This window comes from Oncorhynchus masou, unplaced genomic scaffold (assembly GCF_036934945.1).
Source record: "Oncorhynchus masou masou isolate Uvic2021 unplaced genomic scaffold, UVic_Omas_1.1 unplaced_scaffold_984, whole genome shotgun sequence".
Classification (NCBI taxonomy): domain Eukaryota; kingdom Metazoa; phylum Chordata; class Actinopteri; order Salmoniformes; family Salmonidae; genus Oncorhynchus; species Oncorhynchus masou.
The window spans coordinates 148,773-166,738 of record NW_027016357.1 but is presented as its reverse complement, the minus strand read 5'-3'; the positions used below and the strand labels follow the sequence as shown (position 1 = coordinate 166,738).

Below are 17,966 nucleotides of genomic sequence, written 5' to 3'. Positions count from 1 at the left end.
CAGGGGATTCGACCTTGCAACCTTTCACTAGTCCAACGCTCTAACCACTAGGCTGCCTGCCGATCATGGGGGCTCTGCCTTTATCTGTCCAATGAGACGGTCGGAATAGACTCTGCGCCACGGGGTATTGTTGCTATTAGTAGCTGCAGCTTTGGGGCCACAGCTTAATGGTTTCATTACAGTATAGCCCCTACCGACAGCATCAACCTACTTTCAAGCTGAAATAAAACCCGTCTATAAAGTCAAACCTGTCTTTACTACATCCTCCGCGTTGATTTATACCTCAATGTCAAGTGCAATGGTATATGAAAGAAATATAATTTCAGTCTGTCAGCCAATCAATGCATCTGATGTTTGTTCTACACAGACATGATAATTACGCTCGAGCGTCACGGGGATTTAGGGGTTAAAGAAGGGCATTGCGCGCAGGCTCGCTAAAATGGTGGGAGACTGCAGAGGATTCCCTCGCTTTGTTCCGAGCCGTTACACTAACATGCTTGTTGCTGACGCTGAGCCCTTCTAAAAGTTAACAGCTGGTTACGTAACGCCCGGCACTAGAGCTCGGATCTCCACTCTTCTCGGTCCCGTCCGCGCTCCGCTCCGCGTCGTGTTGTTCACTCTTGGCTTTGTTATTACCAGTCCAAAGTCCAACAGACAGACAGCTCGCTCTCACACAACAGGACAAGGAGACCGAACACTCCGTTGCAACAACTTTTATTCCCCCCTACAAGCTTTACGCCAAACCGTAAGTAATTATACCAGGCACACTTTGCGCATTGGTATTACACAATATGATTTGTAGTTTTTTTTGCAAATGGTTAGCCTACGTTTTTCCTTGGAGAGAAGCGCAATTGTTTTTGGGGGTGACACGCTTGACATTTTGATGAGCCCTTTGGAAGAGAAAAAAAGTGGAATGGGAGTGTATGTAGAATGATGAATTTAAACAGAATTCGGGGGTATATAAACGTTGGAAAGGTAAAAGAAATGGTATTGTGTTTTCATCAGTTACTGCTGATGTGGCGCGTGTGGAACTGTTGAACACCAGGACTCGAGCACTAACGTCTGTAATTGAGACCAGTCGGATCCCAGGCATTGAAACTTTCTCACCATAACTTCTGTTCTCCTGATGATGTGGATACATTTGTAGTGAAGTTATATACTGAATCATCGTTGATGCATCATGATAAAAATATACACACTTTGTTGTTCAACATTGCAACGTTTCTTGTATAACACATTTTCCAAAAAGTAGTAGCATTAGTCACGTAAACACAGAAATAAACAAATGGCACATTGGATTCCTAATTTTAAAAATAAGTGGTGCTTTTCTTACCGAGGAGACAAAGTTAAATAAATTACTACCATAAACGTTACATACAAATCTGAGTAGTATATACAAAAGGAGTTAGACACAAATCTATCTAATATATATATTATATGAGAGGTGTTTTGAAAAAGTAGTGAAATTGAATATGGAAGTCTGAAACATGCCCTTTTCTGTCTGACAGACTGAGGGTTTATCTTATTGTCATGAAGAAACAAATAACGCATCTGTTCTATTCTTCTTCCATTAGCTGGTCCAGAATGGTCTACCACGTTGGTATGAGTTCCTTCTTCCATTAGCTGGTCCAGAATGGTCTACCACGTTGGTATGAGTTCCATTCTTCTTCCATTAGCTGGTCCAGAATGGTCTACCACGTTGGTATGAGTTCCATTCTTCTTCCATTAGCTGGTCTGGTCCAGAATGGTCTAGAATGGTCCACGTTGGTATGAGTTCCATTCTTCTTCCATGAGCTGGTCCAGAATGGTCTACCACGTTGGTATGAGTTCCATTCTTCTTCCATTAGCTGGTCCAGAATGGTCTACCACGTTGGTATGAGTTCCATTCTTCTTCCATGAGCTGGTCCAGAATGGTCTACCACGTTGGTATGAGTTCCATTCTTCTTCCATGAGCTGGTCCAGAATGGTCTACCACGTTGGTATGAGTTCCATTCTTCTTCCATTAGCTGGTCCAGAATGGTCTACCACGTTGGTATGAGTTCCATTCTTCTTCCATTAGCTGGTCCAGAATGGTCTACCACGTTGGTATGAGTTCCATTCTTCTTCCATTAGCTGGTCTAGAATGGTCTACCACGTTGGTGTGAGTTCCATTCTTCTTCCATTAGCTGGTCCAGAATGGTCTACCACGTTGGTATGAGTTCCATTCTTCTTCCATTAGCTGGTCCAGAATGGTCTACCACGTTGGTATGAGTTCCATTCTTCTTCCATTAGCTGGTCCAGAATGGTCTACCACGTTGGTGTGAGTTCCATTCTTCTTCCATTAGCTGGTCCAGAATGGTCTACCACGTTGGTATGAGTTCCATTCTTCTTCCATTAGCTGGTCCAGAATGGTCTACCACGTTGGTGTGAGTTCCATTCTTCTTCCATTAGCTGGTCTAGAATGGTCTACCACGTTGGTGTGAGTTCCATTCTTCTTCCATGAGCTGGTCCAGAATGGTCTACCACGTTGGTATGAGTTCCATTAGCTGGTCCAGAATGGTCTACCACGTTGGTATGAGTTCCATTCTTCTTCCATTAGCTGGTCCAGAATGGTCTACCACGTTGGTGTGAGTTCCATTCTTCTTCCATTAGCTGGTCCAGAATGGTCTACCACGTTGGTATGAGTTCTATTCTTCTTCCATTAGCTGGTCCAGAATGGTCTACCACGATGAGTTCCATTCTTCTTCCATTAGCTGGTCCAGAATGGTCTACCACGTTGGTATGAGTTCCATTCTTCTTCCATGAGCTGGTCCAGAATGGTCTACCACGTTGGTATGAGTTCCATTAGCTGGTCCAGAATGGTCTACCACGTTGGTATGAGTTCCATTCTTCTTCCATTAGCTGGTCCAGAATGGTCTACCACGTTGGTATGAGTTCCATTCTTCTTCCATTAGCTGGTCCAGAATGGTCTACCACGTTGGTGTGAGTTCCATTCTTCTTCCATTAGCTGGTCCAGAATGGTCTACCACGTTGGTATGAGTTCCATTCTTCTTCCATTAGCTGGTCCAGAATGGTCTACCACGTTGGTGTGAGTTCCATTCTTCTTCCATTAGCTGGTCCAGAATGGTCTACCACGTTGGTGTGAGTTCCATTCTTCTTCCATTAGCTGGTCCAGAATGGTCTACCACGTTGGTATGAGTTCCATTAGCTGGTCCAGAATGGTCTACCACGTTGGTATGAGTTCCATTCTTCTTCCATTAGGTCCAGAATGGTCTACCACGTTGGTATGAGTTCCATTCTTCTTCCATGAGCTGGTCCAGAATGGTCTACCACGTTGGTATGAGTTCCATTAGCTGGTCCAGAATGGTCTACCACGTTGGTATGAGTTCCATTCTTCTTCCATTAGCTGGTCCAGAATGGTCTACCACGTTGGTATGAGTTCCATTCTTCTTCCATTAGCTGGTCCAGAATGGTCTACCACGTTGGTATGAGTTCCATTCTTCTTCCATTAGCTGGTCCAGAATGGTCTACCACGTTGGTGTGAGTTCCATTAGCTGGTCCAGAATGGTCTACCACGTTGGTATGAGTTCCATTAGCTGGTCCAGAATGGTCTACCACGTTGGTGTGAGTTCCATTAGCTGGTCCAGAATGGTCTACCACGTTGGTATGAGTTCATTAGCTGGTCCAGAATGGTCTACCACGTTGGTATGAGTTCCATTAGCTGGTCCAGAATGGTCTACTACGTTGGTATGAGTTCCATTAGCTGGTCCAGAATGGTCTACCACGTTGGTGTGAGTTCCATTAGCTGGTCCAGAATGGTCTACCACATTGGTATGAGTTCCGTTCTTTCCTGTTGTATTTGCTATTGTGTCTAAACGTTCACACTAAAACGGAGGGCTGAACAGTGGTGGAACCCTCCCACCCACTGACCTCCACACGGTCTATAGTGTAGATACCCCCGACACGTGGAACCCTCCCACCCACTGACCTCCACACGTTCTATAGTGTAGATACCCCCGACACGTGGAACCCTCCCACCCACTGACCTCCACACGTTCTATAGTGTAGAAATACCCCGACACGTGGAACCCTCCCGCCCACTGACCTCCACACGGTCTATAGTGTAGATACCCCCGACACGTGGAACCCTCCCGCCCACTGACCTCCACACGGTCTATAGTGTAGATACCCCGACACGTGGAACCCTCCCGCCCACTGACCTCCACACGGTCTATAGTGTAGATATCCCCCGACACGTGGAACCCTCCCGCCCACTGACCTCCACACGGTCTATAGTGTAGATACCCCCGACACGTGGAACCCTCCCGCCCACTGACCTCCACACGGTCTATAGTGTAGATCCCCCGACACGTGGAACCCTCCCGCCCACTGACCTCCACACGGTCTATAGTGTAGAAGACCCCCCGACACGTGGAACCCTCCCGCCCACTGACCTCCACACGGCTATAGTGTTACCCCGACACGTGGAACCCTCCCGCCCACTGACCTCCACACGGTCTATATTATCCCACAGTGGAACCCTCCCGATCTCCACACTGTTTTGTCTTATACCCCCGTAATGGATCCCGCCCATATTACATGGACAGAGAGAGAGAGGGACCCTCCCGATCCTGATCAGCGGTCCTGTTTTGAACACACGGGCCCCCCGAACACAGGTCTATAGGAACGTGTTTCTATCACGAACCAGTGACTGACCTCCAAGGTCTAGAGTGTGATACCCCCGACACGTGGAACCCTCCCGCCCTTACTGCCTCCACACGGTCTATAGTGTAGATACCCCGACACGTGGAACCCTCCCGCCCACTGAGTGTAGTGTTCAAAACCCCCGTCTCCCTCCCGCTGGAGAGCTTTGACTGTGTCCCTTATGGCATCCTATACCCCACACGGTAGTACACTACTAGTACTACCTATTAGTAGCAGGTCAGGGAAGCAGAGGCTGTGTGTTCAAAACCGTCTCCCACTGCTGGAGAGCTTTGTGTGTCCCTTATGGCATCCTATACCCTACGTAGTACACTACTAGTACTACCTATTAGTAGCAGGTCAGGGAACCCTCCCGCCCACTGACCTCCACACGTCTATAGTGTAGCAGGTCAGGGGAACCCTCCCGCAGACCTCCACACGGCTGTGTGTTCAAAACCCTCCCGTCTCCACTGCTGGAGAGCTTTGACTGTGTCCCTTATGGCATCCTATACCCTCCACGTAGTACACTACTAGTACTACCTATTAGTAGCAGGTCAGGGGAAGCAGAGGCTGTGTGTTCAAAACCGTCTCCCTGCTGGAGAGCTTTGTGTGTCCCCCCGATCCGTGGATACCCTCCCGTATGACACTCCTATTCTCTACCTGTTAGTACAGGTCAGTGGAACCAGGCCTGTGTCCACACGTTCTATAGTGTAGTCACCCTGCATGGGAACTTCCCGCCCACTGTCCACAGGTCCCATAGTGGAAGCACCCCCGACACGGGAGACCTTTAGGACTGCTTCCACACGTTCATAGTGTAGAAGATCTACAGTTGACCAGGCCTCGTAGTGTGCTATATACAGTAGTTTGCCATTTGGGACTTACACTTAGATAGCAGATCACACGGGAAGCAGACGGGTAGACTGTATTAGGATCAGCATCAACTACTGTCCACACGTTTACAGTAGTGTTCTAACACACACAGAACAGACTCTCCACACGTCTTAGTTAGCACTGTATGTAACCTCCTCAACATAACATACTCTTCTTGTTTCATATGTCCTCCTCTCTATAACTGTCTTGTTTCATATGTCCTCCTCTCTATATAGACTCTGTTTCATATGTCCTCCACACTTTCTATAGTGTACATGACTCTGTCTTGTTTCATATGTCCTCTTCTCTATAACAGACTCTCTTGTCTTGTTTCATATGTCCTCCTCTCTATAACAGACTGTTTGTCTTGTTTCATATGTCCTCCTCTCTATAACACTCTCTGTCTTGTTTCATATGTCCTCCTCTCTATAACAGACTCTCTGTCTTGTTTCATATGTCCTCCCTACTAACACTACTAGTCTGTCTTGTTTCATATGTCCTCCTCTCTATAACAGACTCCTGTCTTGTTTCATGTGTCCTCCTTATATCATTCTCTGTCTTGTTTCATATGTCCTCCTCTTATAACAGGTCAGGGGAAGCAGTGGCTTGTGTTCATAACCTCTGCTCTTTCTTGTTTCTGTGTCCTCTCTATAACACTCTGTCTGTCTTGTTTCATGTCCTCCTCTTATATCAGACTCTGTCTTGTTTCAAAACCGTCCTCCTCTCTGGAACACTCTGTCTGTCTTGTTTCATAGTGTGTCCTCCCTCTCTATAACAGACTCTGTTTGTTTTGGGACTTAATATGTCCTCCTCTCTATAACAGACTCTGTCTTGTTTCATATGTCCTCCTCTCTATAACAGACTCTGTCTGTCTTGTTTCATACTGTCCTCCTCTCTATAACAGACTCTGTCTTGTTTCATATGTCCTCCTCTCTATAACAGACTCTCTGTCTTGTTTCATATGTCCTCCTCTCTATAACAGACTCTCTGTCTTGTTTCATGTGTCCTCCTCTCTATAACAGACTGTCTTGTTTCATATGTCCTCCTCTCTATAACAGACTCTCTGTCTTGTTTCACATGTCCTCCTCTCTATAACAGACTCTGTCTTGTTTCATATGTCCTCCTCTCTATAACAGACTCTCTGTCTTGTTTCATATGTCCTCCTCTCTATAACAGACTCTCTGTCTTGTTTCATATGTCCTCCTCTCTATAACAGACTCTGTCTTGTTTCATATGTCCTCCTCTCTATAACATACTCTCTGTCTTGTTTCATATGTCCTCCTCTCTATAACAGACTCTGTCTTGTTTCATATGTCCTCCTCTCTATAACAGACTCTGTCTTGTTTCATATGTCCTCCTCTCTATAACAGACTCTGTCTGTCTTGTTTCATATGTCCTCCTCTCTATAACACTCTGTCTGTCTTGTTTCATATGTCCTCCTCTCTATAACAGACTCTGTCTTGTTTCATGTGTCCTCCTCTCTATAACAGACTCTGTCTGTCTTGTTTCATGTGTCCTCCTCTCTATAACAGACTCTGTCTTGTTTCATATGTCCTCCTCTCTATAACAGACTCTCTGTCTTGTTTCGTGTGTCCTCCTCTCTATAACAGACTCTCTGTCTTGTTTCATATGTCCTCCTCTCTATAACAGACTCTCTGTCTTGTTTCATATGTCCTCCTCTCTATAACAGACTCTGTCTTGTTTCATATGTCCTCCTCTCTATAACAGACTCTCTGTCTTGTTTCATGTGTCCTCCTTGTATAACAGACTCTGTCTTGTTTCACGTGTCCTCCTCTCTATAACAGACTCTCTGTCTTGTTTCATGTGTCCTCCTCTCTATAACAGACTCTCTGTCTTGTTTCACGTGTCCTCTGGTATAACAGACTCTGTCTTGTTTCATGTCCTCCTCTCTATAACAGAGCTCTGTCTTGTTTCATATGTCCTGGTGGGCAGAGCTCTCTGTGTTTGTTTAAATGCAGTGGGACAATGTAGACATGGGTTATTTTAAATGTGATGTTGGTTAAACTCAATAGTGTATGTTTGTTTTATTACAGTTGTTGTATGTAACGCTGTGGCAGAGCTAGCTGTGTGTGTGTGTGTGTGACTGGTGGGTAGAGCTAGCTGTGTGTGTGTGTGTGTGTGAGACTGGTGGGTAGAGCTAGCTGTGTGAGACTGGTGGGTAGAGCTAGCTGTGTGAGACTGGTGGGTAGAGCTAGCTGTGTGAGACTGGTGGGTAGAGCTAGCTGTGTGAGACTGGTGGGTAGAGCTAGCTGTGTGAGACTGGTGGGTAGAGCTAGCTGTGTGTGTGAGACTGGTGGGTAGAGCTAGCTGTGTGAGACTGGTGGGTAGAGCTAGCTGTGTGTGCGACTGGTGGGCAGAGCTAGCTGTGTGTGTGACTGGTGGGTAGAGCTAGCTGTGTGGGTGACTGGTGGGTAGAACTAGCTGTGTGTGTGATTGGTGGGCAGAGCTAGCTGTGTGTGTGTGATTCGTGGGCACCCTAATGGTATCACATTAGTGGGTGGGTGGTGAGTTCACCGATTACATCAGTTGGCCAGTCTCCCAGTGTGGACATGCCTTGCCCCCCCCCCAGTGTGGACATGCCTTGCCCCCCCCCAGTGTGGACATGCCTTGCCCCCCCAGTGTGGACATGCCTTGCCCCCCAGTGTGGACGTGCCTTGCGCCCCCCCCAGTGTGGACATGCTGCCCCCCAGTGTGGACCCCCCCCAGTGTGGACCCCCCCCAGTGTGGACGTGCCGTGCCTTGCCCCCCCCCAGTGTGGACGTGCCTTGCCCCCCCCAGTGTGGAGTGTGGACGTGCCTTGCCCCCCCCCAGTGTGGACGTGCCTTGCCCCCCCCAGTGTGGACGTGCCTTGCCCCCCCCAGTGTGGACGTGCCTTGCCCCCCCCAGTGTGGACATGCCTTGTCCCCCCCAGTGTGGACATGCCTTGCCCCCCCAGTGTGGACATGCCTTGCCCCCCCAGTGTGGACATGCCTTGCCCCCCCAGTGTGGACATGCCTCCCTCATTGATGCCAGAGATGACTGGCTGTGAGAGACTCTCTTTCACTTTTACTTCAGAGTTGTTGATCTGATCACCTCGCTGGACTTTGTGGAGTTTTCCCCTCTGTGTTTTAGAGATGGAAGGAAAGATGTGACCAACATAGATGTTACTGGCCCAACCCTGTCGTTCTTGCCCTGAACAGGCAGTTAACCCACTGTTCCTCGGCCGTCATTGAAAATAAGAATTTGTTCTTAACTGACTTGCCTAGTTAAATAAAGGTAAAATAAAAAAATTAAGATCTGTTCACATACCCAGAATAAATAGAAATTAAGTTGATTGTGAATTGTGTGTTGAATGGGATCGTTGTAGTGGGCAATTCCACGCTAACAAATTACACTTTGACTCAGTTTTTATTTTTTAATTTTTTTACTTTATTAAAATATATGCCAAACACAAACTTTATTTGAAAGTTTATCAAATCAAGTCTCTGCACGAGGACTACGTTGAACAAGTGTCGCTGGTAAATGTAGCAAAAACTAACTTAGTGGAAGAACTGTGTAGATGTAGACTTTGGTAACAGAATTACAGTAAAATCTCCCTCTGGGTTTCATGATCACGTTCCCCAAACACGCTGTTTTTAAATATCTGCTCTGAATTAAGATTCAAATGTTTTCTCAAACACGCTGTTTTTAAATATCTGCTCTGAATTAAGATTCAAATGTTTTCTCAAACACGCTGTTTTTAAATATCTGCTCTGAATTAAGATTCAAATGTTTTCTCAAACACCCTGTTTTTAAATATCTGCTCTGAATTAAGATTGAAAGATGTCTGAAGACAGAACTGTCTGTCAGCTATGACCTGGCGCCCTGAGTTTGAAAAGATCTCTATATTGTTTTGGGGTTGTTGAACTCCAGTACGTGAAGTGGATCTACCTCCATTAACAGGAACTAAGGAAACAAAATGACATAATTGGTCCCTGATCTGTAATAAACAGAAATGCATAATTTATGGATTTGAATGTCTATTTTTCTGCATATCTAAGCACACCTCTTGAGCTCATCTATATCCTCCTGACTGGTGGTTATTTATATTAAAGAAGATAAATGTGCTTCTGTGCACCTCTGCTCAAATCTGGATAAAAGACCGAAAGGAATGTGAGTTATTCACTACATTTTAGTTATCGCTTGCTTTTTCTCTGAAGTCTACCAAGCTTGTCAGCTAAGATAGTTGGACAAGATAACTACTCTAACTTGATTGATAGCAATTTTATGAAGTTGGCTTCAGCTGAAGCTGAATGGAGGACAAATCTTAGGGTGGGGGTCGTGCCCTCTGTGTATAATGCTTCTGGGTGCTCATGGGCCCTTTCTGATGGAAAAGCTCCCAGTACAGACAGTTTAAGTGTCGTTTTAGACTCTCACGCAGTAAATCATTTCAAACAGTTTGTTATGAACGTGATTGCAGTTTGCCTGCATTCCATGTGTGTGTGTCACACTGACGCTGTAGGTCGTGTGTCAGACTTTGTTCATAGAACCTGTCAAATCTGCTGAGATGTTGTTCATGTATTCTAGGTTCCCTGTCTGGGACCGAGGTTACTTGCTTTCTGGGCTTGTTAGTGGTAGACTGCATGAACTGTTAATGAATCAAGCCCACCAATCACCGGCTGCTCTACCAGTGGGGGCGGGCCCACCAATCACCGGCTGCTCTACCAGTGGGGGCGGGACAACCATCCCCGGCTGCTCTACCAATGGGACGATGTCTGTAGTGGTTCCACCCAACAGGTTGCTTCTTTATTCAAAAGGACATCATTGAATCAGATTAACTCCTCAAATTCAACCGATGAGCCCTCAAACGTTGACCCCGAAACTCTAAATAGTCCCTAAATCCTTGCAGCCACAGTAGAGAACATTGCACCCCTGTAACTACTAGACTCTCTAGTCTGAACCATGTGTTTCTCCTCTGTTTACATGTTTCTGGTAGTTGGGGGGGTGACGATGTGAGAAGGTGGGAGGGGGGTGTTGGGGTTTAGGGGGGGGGCCAAGCGTGAGACTTCTTTCTCAGCAGGAGCCTCCCTCAGTCAGACAAACACCCCCCCCCCCCCCATTTCATATCGGTCTGCTGTTGTAGTGAAGAGGTCTGTGTCCCAACTGACGCTATATTCCCTATGTAGTGCACTACTTTTAACCAGAGCCCTATGGTCAGGGTGCTATTATATATTACACTACTTTTAACCAGAGCCCTATGGCCAGGGTGCCATTATATATTACACTACTTTTAACCAGAGCCCTATGGCCAAGGTGCCATTATATATTACACTACTTTTAACCAGAGCCCTATGGCCAGGGTGCCATTATATATTACACTACTTTTAACCAGAGCCCTATGGTCAGGGTGCCATTATATATTACACTACTTTTAACCAGAGCCCTATGGTCAGGGTGCCATTATATATTACACTACTTTTAACCAGAGCCCTATGGCCAGGGTGCCATTATATATTACACTACTTTTAACCAGAGCCCTATGGCCAGGGTGCCATTATATATTACACTACTTTTAACCAGAGCCCTATGGCCAGGGTGCCATTATATATTACACTACTTTTAACCAGAGCCCTATGGCCAGGGTGCCATTATATATTACACTACTTTTAACCAGAGCCCTATGGTCAGGGTGCTATTATATATTACACTACTTTTAACCAGAGCCCTATGGCCAGGGTGCCATTATGTATTACACTACTTTTAACCAGAGCCCTATGGCCAGGGTGCCATTATATATTACACTACTTTTAACCAGAGCCCTATGGCCAGGGTGCCATTATATATTACACTACTTTTAACCAGAGCCCTATGGCCAGGGTGCCATTATATATTACACTACTTTTAACACTAGAGCCCTATGGCCAGGGTGCTATTATATATTACACTACTTTTAACCAGAGCCCTATGGCCAGGGTGCCATTATGTATTACACTACTTTTAACCAGAGCCCTATGGCCAGGGTGCCATTATATATTACACTACTTTTAACCAGAGCCCTATGGCCAGGGTGCCATTATGTATTACACTACTTTTAACCAGAGCCCTATGGCCAGGGTGCCATTATGTATTACACTACTTTTAACCAGAGCCCTATGGTCCGGGTCCTATTATATATTACACTACTTTTAACCAGAGCCCTATGGCCAGGGTGCCACTTGGGACTCAGCTCATGACTGTTGGGGCTCACGTTGCAGACAAGTCCAGGCAGCACCCCTCACTGTTGACACCTCTAACCCCCCCCCCCCTCTCACCCCCTTTCTGATGCTCACCCTACACTCCCCTCCTTTCTCTGGTCCTCCCAGCCCAGTTACCTCAACCAGGCAGGGATAGTTAAACCCCTTTTAAAAACAGCCTCCGATCACTTGGTCATAACTAACCATTGTTCTGGTGAGAAAGGGACATCTTTCATATCGGTCTGCTGTTGTAGTGAAGAGGCCTGTGTCCCAACTGACGCTATATTGCCTATGTAGTGCACTACTTTTGAACAGAGCCCGATGGTTAGGGTGCCACTAGGGACTCAGATCCAAAGTAGCGCGCTGTATAGGGTGTTATCTGGGACGCAGTTTGAATGTACGGCTGGAGGGGAGTGGTCCTCTCTCCTCCTCTCCGTGTTTCTCCTTTTGTTCAGGGATCAGAGTGGCTGAAAGCTGCCTTTGTTTTGGTGGCCAACTCAACGCGGGGCCCTGTCCTGTCTGTCTCTCTGTCTGTCTCTCTGTCTCGAGGATGGTTGCTGGAGGATGTTGGCTATGGTGTGTGTGTGTGTGTGAGAGAGATTTAGAAGAGGGGCGGGCCAGTGAGTGCACGGGTTTTGTTAAGGAGGGCAGGTGTTAAGCGACGTGTTGTGTGGGTTTTGCATGTGTGTAGTCGTAGCCAGAGACTTGCTAGACCAGCTGAACGCTGATGAAACTTAACCTTGCCCTGCTTGGGGAACAGGCTTGTTCAAGTGGACGAGCGCTCCATTAAAACGGTGTGTGTGATTTGTCCTCGAACAGGGGAAGCCTGTATTCCAGCTTCATTATCAAGCCATTAGGATGATGTGTGATGACAGCCTGTAGGATGAGAGTGACTAATGAGACTGGTGTTAAACACATCCACACTCAGCCTCTTTGACTCGACACATGAGAAGAAGGGTTGTCACAATCCCTGTGTGACTGTACTACCGGACCAGAGTGTGACTGTACTACCGGACCAGAGTGTGACTGTACTACCGGACCAGAGTGTGACTGTACTACCGGACCAGAGTGTGACTGTACTACCGGACCAGACCAGAGTGTGACTGTACCACCGGACCAGAGTGTGACTGTACCACCGGACCAGAGTGTGACTGTACCACCGGACCAGAGTGTGACTGTACCACCGGACCAGAGTGTGACTGTACCACCGGACCAGAGTGTGGCTGTACTACCGGACCAGACCAGAGGAGAGTCTGACTGTGCTACCGGACCAGAGGAGAGTGTGACTGTACTACCGGACCAGAGTGTGACTGTACTACCGGACCAGAGTGTGACTGTACTACCGGACCAGACCAGAGTGTGACTGTACTACCGGACCGGAGTGTGACTGTACTACCGGACCGGACCAGAGTGTGACTGTGCTACCGGACCAGACTTTCTTTGGCCAATAAAAAATAAAACATAAAGCTGATTAAACACTTAGGTCCTTTTTTTCCTTCTTTTTAAAAACGACTTTATATAAAATATTGTGACTCTGGAAGAAACACGAGGCTGTTTTTCTTCCAACATTAGGAGTGTTTTTCCTGAAATTAACATGTTTGTTTCCTCACTTTCTTTCTTGTATCAAGATACTGGAAGGGTGTCAACCCTACAGCACTGATTTGTCATTTAAACATATTTGTTTTACCTATTTGCTACTAATAAACACAACATTTATAAACGTTTGGCTTTCTTGTTGGCTACTAATAAACACAATATTATATACAGTTGAAGTCAGAAGATTTCATACATTTACACATTTAACTCGTTTTTCATCCACTCCACATTTCTTGTTAACAAACTATAGTTTTGGCAAGTCGGTTAGGACATCTACTTTGTGCATGACACAAGTAATGTTTCCATTAGACAGATTATTTCACTTATAATTCGCTGTATCACAATTCCAGTGGGTCAAGTTGACTGTGCCTTTAAACAGCTTGGAAAATTCCAGAAAATTATGTCATGGCTTTAGAAGCTTCTGATAGGCTAATTGACATCATTTGAGTCAATTGGAGGTGTACCTGTGGATGTATTTCAAGACCTACCTTCAAACTCAGTGCCTCTTTGCTTGACATCATGGGAAAATCAAAAAAATTGTAGACCTCCACAAGTCTGGTTCATCCTTGGGAGCAATTTTCAAACGCCTGAAGGTACCACGTTCATCTGTACAAACGATAGTGCGCAACTATAAACACCATGGGACCACTCAGCCGTCCTACCGCTCAGGAAGGAGACGTGTTCTGTCTCCTAGAGATGAAATTACTTTGGTGCAAAATCAATCCCAGAACAACAGCAAAGGACCTTGTGAAGATGCTGGAAGAAACCGGTACAAAAGTATCTATATCCACAGTAAAAGGAGTCCTATATCGACATAACCTGAAAGGCCACTCAGCAAGGAAGAAGCCACTGCTTCAAAACCGCTTTTTGGAGAAATGTCCTCTGGTCTGCTGAAACAAAAAATAGAACTGTTTGGCCATAATGACCATCGTTATATTTGGAGGAAAAAGGGGGATTCTTGCAAGCCGAAGAACACCATCCCAACCGTGAAGCACGGGGGTGGCAGCATCATGTTGTGGGGGTTCTTTGCTGCAGGAGGGACTGGTGCACTTCACAAAATAGATGGCATCATAAGGGAGGAAAATTATGTGGATATATTGAAGCAACATCTCAAGACATCAGTCAGGAAGTTAAAGCTTGGTCGCAAATGAGTGGCCATCACAACGCCCTGACCTCAATCCCATAGAAAATATGTGGGCAGAACTGAAAAAGCGTGTGCGAGCAAGGGGGTTTCAAACCCAACTCCGTTACACCAGCTCTGTCAGGAGGCATGGGTCAAAATTCACCCAACTTATTGTGGGAAACTTGTGGAAGGCCACCCGAAACGTTTGACCCAAGTAAAACAATTTAAAGCAATGCTACCAAACACTCAATTAGTATATGTAAACTTCTGACCCACGGGGAATGTGATAAAATAAATAAATGCTGAAGTAATTCATTCTCTCTACTATTATTCTGACATTTCACATTCTTAAAATAAATTGGTGATCCTAACCGATCTGAGACAGGGAATATTTACTAGGATTAAATGTCAGGAATTGTGAAAAACTGGGTTTAAAATGTATTTGGCTAAGGTGTATGTACTTCAACTGTATACACACACATCTAACAAGTAGGCCAAACATGTACAGTGGTACATGACAGAGTGACTCCAGACAGTGACTCCAACCTAAGTGTATGTAAACTTCCGACTTCGACTATACAGTGGGGCAAAAAAGTATTTGGTCAGCCACCAACTGTGCAAGTTCTCCCACTTAAGATGAGGCCTGTAATTTTCATCATAGGTACACTTCAACTATGACAGACAAAATGAGAAGAAAAAAAATCCAGAAAATCACATTGTAGGATTTTTTTATGAATTTATTTGCAAATTATGGTGGGAAATAAGTATTTGAAAATACTATGATGAAAATTACAAGCCTCATCTTTTTAAGTGGGAGACCTTGCACAATTAGTGGCTGACTAAATACTTTTTTGCCCCACTGTATACACACATCTAACAAGTAGGCCAAACATGTACAGTGGTACATGACCGAGTGACTCCAGACCGAGTGACTCCAGACCAAGTGTATGTAAACGTCTGACTTCGACTGGATACAGCCAATCCAGAGAGGGCATGTATTTCCCAGAAACCCCTAGACTAAATTGTCTTGTCCTGCACGTCTCTAACCAGCTCAGGGGTGTGAAAGGAGTCTGTGTCTAAGTTGGGATCGTGTTTGTGTCAGAATGAACGCTAATGTCACCCTGCAGACAGAACTTCTGGCATTTGTTGTTATCTTATCTTTGTACATTTCCCCTTTTTAACACACAAACAGAAGCACATTGTTCCATTATCTCTCTGTAGGCGCTCCAGATACAGTATCTCATAGAATGTCCTTTCTTCCTCCTAGTTTTAGTTACTATGTTACCAGGGGGGAGACTAACATTTTGAAGAAGAGACCAGTGGCACAGCAGTAATGGAAGTATCGTGTCTTGACACACACTGTAAACAAAAGCAGATTCTTATTCCCTTAAACACACTGTGTCTGAATCAGTGATGGGCAACTGTAGGCCCGCGGAGGTGAACTCAGTCGGGGTCTCAACTTACCGTTGACAAGTTAGAATAATAGAATACACAAGGTGACGTTTCAGATAATTGGTCTTGCATCAGCAGTCAGCCATTTTGTGTTTTTTTTTTTGGGGGGGGGGGGGTAAATTAGTCTAGCGGCCATCTATCTAAACGTGTAGTGAGCATTAGTCTAGACGTGTAGTGAGCGTTGGTCTGGACGCGTAGCGAGCGTTGGTCTGGACGCGTAGCGAGCGTTGGTCTGGACGCGTAGCGAGCGTTGGTCTGGACGCGTAGCGAGCGTTGGTCTGGACGCGTAGCGAGCGTTGGTCTGGACGCGTAGCGAGCGTTGGTCTGGACGCGTAGCGAGCGTTGGTCTGGACGCGTAGCGAGCGTTGGTCTGGACGCGTAGCGAGCGTTGGTCTGGACGCGTAGCGAGCGTTGGTCGGGACGCGTAGCGAGCGTTGGTCGGGACGCGTAGCGAGCGTTGGTCGGGACGCGTAGCGAGCGTTGGTCGGGACGCGTAGCGAGCGTGGTTGAATTACCGACTGGGGTGGAGTCCATTGATCATCAGTTATCATATTTAAAAACTCCAAAAGGTTTGCCTCCACCCTGTGACGAAATGTGAAGAATTGTGAAGCTGTAAAACTGTTAATTATTCTCTCTGTTCCATGGTAAAATTAGTATAAGTAGGGCTGGGTGATATGACATGGCCTAGAAATCATATCTCAATGTTTTTGTTTTGATTTATTTTTAACTTTGCGCAATTCACCACAAATTTAGGTATTTTATTTTAATGTTTTCTCTAAATAAGCGTTGCACAATGAGGTCAAATACACTGCATTTAAAACAGTCGGCAATAATCTAATAAATTCAGGGCTTGTGAAGTGACCTGAATATAAACCTTCCACAACCACAAGACCCACTAATTATTTTCTTAAAATGGTCTAACCTGCTTTTTAGTTTTGTTTTCAATAGTAAGGGGCTTGGTGTGAGTGGCGGGGGGGGGGCGTGGTGTGTGTAAATCATAGAGGAAGAGGCGAAGCAAGAGGTTTTACTCCAAAACCTGTCCACAGTCAGCCCAATGCATTTCTATGGGCTTGTTTTGGACCGAAGCTTGTCGCCTGCCTTTGGGACAACAATTCCCATTGTTCCGGGCTGAGACATGAGCATCTCGTGATTTATATCCAGATCTCTGGTGTAAATGGGAAGATGCACAGAGGAGCCAAGGAGACGAGACCAAAAAGACAACATGAGAACCAGCACCTAAACGCTCAGAAACATGAAAAACAACAAAAGTAGATTCTTGCGATTACAGGCATTTGGAATAATATCATGCAAAATAATAAATGGATGTGGGTTTGCAGACCCACGAACCACAGCAGCCTGATGAGTTTTTAACTTTCTTGTGCCCCCATCCCCATCAGTGGTCCCATCCCTGGTCTAGAAACAGTGTAGATCTCGTCTAGAATGTCCTTTTTCCTTTTAGTTTGAGGCCCATTTTACCCCATTTAGTTGACTGGTCGATTTGTTGGGATCAACAGGCTGTTGGTTGAGCAGTGGCAAATTATATAAAAAAAACGAGCAAGGACTTGATTATACATATCAGTAGGGTTTAGGCCTGGTTGGAGCAACCTCATGATGGGTGTAGGGTTTAGGCCTGGTTGTAGCAACCTCATGATGGGTGTAGGGTTTAGGCCTGGTTGGAGCAACCTCATGATGGTATTAGGGTTTAGGCCTGGTTGGAGCAACCTCATGATGGGTGTAGGGTTTAGGCCTGGTTGGAGCAACCTCATGATGGGTGTAGGGTTTAGGCCTGGTTGGAGCAACCTCATGATGGTATTAGGGTTTAGGCCTGGTTGGAGCAACCTCATGATGGGTGTAGGGTTTAGGCCTGGTTGGAGCAACCTCATGATGGTATTAGGGTTTAGGCCTGGTTGGAGCAACCTCATGGTGGGTATAGGGTTTAGGCCTGGTTGGAGCAACCTCATGATGGGTGTAGGGTTTAGGCCTGGTTGGAGCAACCTCATGGTGGGTGTAGGGTTTAGGCCTGGTTGGAGCAA

The 17,966-nt window shown here is 45.9% G+C and overlaps 1 protein-coding gene across 1 annotated transcript in view; it reads left to right on the top strand.

Annotated features, from left to right (window-relative positions):
• Positions 1-651: 651 nt before the first annotated feature.
• Positions 652-17,966, top strand: part of LOC135538570 (CD82 antigen-like) — a 73,593-nt gene continuing 56,278 nt past the window's right edge. Inside the window, exon 1 of the mRNA XM_064964461.1 lies at positions 652-745. The gene's annotated coding sequence lies outside the window, so the exon portion shown is untranslated. The remainder of the gene's footprint in view (positions 746-17,966) is intronic.